Below are 2,215 nucleotides of genomic sequence, written 5' to 3'. Positions count from 1 at the left end.
AGGGAGATCATAAATTTTTGGAACTTTGACAAGGCAGCATCTGACATTTATATGATATTTTATGATTTAAAAGTTTCCTTTGTGTTTATTAACTCATTAGACCTTCACAACTCTGTGCCATAAGAAGAGCAGGTAATACCATTTCCATGTAAAACACGAGAAAATTGATATTCAGAAAGATAAAGCAATTTTTGCAAGGTCAGATATTTTTTAAGTAATAGATCTGGGACTTAAACTGAGGTCTGTCTCTCTCCAGTGGCTGTATTATTTTCAGTATATCATCCTATCTCCACTGCAACATAATGTAGCCTCAGAGGAGTCTCTTCCTGAATGGTTCCCTGATATTCAGCCTGAATGCATCTGTTTTGTTCAGTCTTTTTCTGTTTCCCTATCTTCAGCAAGGCTAAGGAATCACTCTCTCTCTTTGCTATGTGAAACATACATCTACTCTGTCATACCCGCCTCTCAGTTGTCACTTAGCCAAACTATGCAAATTCGGCTGTCTCTGTGTAAGTCACTGCCTTCAGCATAGCTGTTCCTTGACTCTGGACTCCTTCCAACTGTTCAGATGGGCAGGGAGGAGTCTCTTCCTTAGAGAATATGAAGAAACATGACTATTCAGCCTTCTTCATACACCTATAGGATACCTAACTAATGCTGTCCTTGCCATATTAAAAAAAAATCTAGGATGACATAGTTATTCCCTGAGTGACATCGTGACAAGTGAGTCAGTTTCTCAGTGACCAGAAGTCCCTGTGAACTGGGTGCTGAGCTGAGGCAACAGAGGAACCTAAGGAAGCGAGGTTTGTCCGGATGTTGAAGGTGGTCCTAGCCCAATTAGAAAATCTGCACAGACGATATAACACAATGTTTTCTGCTGCAAGTAACAAAACACCCAACTGTTGGTGTTTGACAGGGACAATCAGTAGCTCTCTTTTCCTGGACCAAATTCAGAACACCTTAAGAGACAGACGAGTAGAAAATGGATATGAAAATTGCATCTTCATTTCTGATATAAATTAAAACATGGAGAGTGTGGTTGATCTCTCCAGGCACCTGGGCATTCCAGTACTGACCCTCAGTATTAGACACCATAACCCCCCAGTTGTAGGAAGTGCAGGGGAATCTCAGACCTCTGGGGGAGGCCTGGGCACTTCCACGCATAGCACAGGACCTCTGTTGGAAGGTCAGCTCCCAAAAGAAAAAAAAAAGCGCTGATATTTACTGCTTTATCCTTTCAAAATCACCCATCAGATTAAGATATTTCTCCTCCCTGGTGTTNTTTACTGCTTTATCCTTTCAAAATCACCCATCAGATTAAGATATTTCTCCTCCCTGGTGTTGAGGGATGTGTATGGTTGGGTGTAGGGAGGGGCAGAGAAAGGGCCAGCACACTACTTGGTAGAGTTTCTTTCAGGTAAAGGACATATCAGTAGAATTCCCTCCCAACACCTACTAAAAGGGGTTTCAAGAATGAAGATTATTATCTCATGTAAGAAATCATGGGTGGGTGGAGCGCAGGGCTACAGTTGCAGCTTTAGGACCCAGGCTCGTCCAGTCTCTCCTGAGTGTGCAGCTTAAACCATCACAGTCAAGAGATGGTCACAGCAGTTGCAGGAAAATGTATGGATATGACAGTCTTTAGCAGAAGAAAAAAAGGAAGAGGGATTTCCTCCCATCTCTCTTTGTTAAGGAGAGAAAGCTCCTCCAGATATCAACCCTCAGATTTTCCCTCAGATCCTGCTAATTAAGATTTGATAATCTTAATTATCAAATTGGCCAGCCACTGCCCAGCCTAGCTGCAAGGGGGTCTCAGAAAGTGAGTTTCTGGTATTCAGGCCTCTTTAGAGGAAAGTGGCCTCTATCATGAAAGAGGAAGCTAATGTTGGTGATGATGATTGTGGGAAGGACTGTTGAGTGGGTAAGCTACAGTATCTGCCATGGTTACACACAAAAGCTGTGCAAAGAACATCTGCACACATAAAAAATTTCTGCACAGCAGACTACATATGAGAGTTCCTAATATCTTCATTTATTTTTCAGTTCTCGTTCCCTCTATAAAATAAAATATGGCGAAAGGATGTTGAAGCTTAAATATTATTGTCATGCCTAAGCCCATGCTGCAAGAGGCGCTTGCTTCAAGGGTAGGATCATGCATTGAACAGACTGATAGAGTATTAGATCTGGACCTTAATGATTATTTAGTCCTGTCTTC

This window comes from Galeopterus variegatus, unplaced genomic scaffold (genome assembly GCF_000696425.1).
Source record: "Galeopterus variegatus unplaced genomic scaffold, G_variegatus-3.0.2 Scaffold5760, whole genome shotgun sequence".
NCBI classification, from domain to species: Eukaryota; Metazoa; Chordata; class Mammalia; order Dermoptera; family Cynocephalidae; genus Galeopterus; species Galeopterus variegatus.
Note: the sequence above shows the minus strand (reverse complement) of the source record.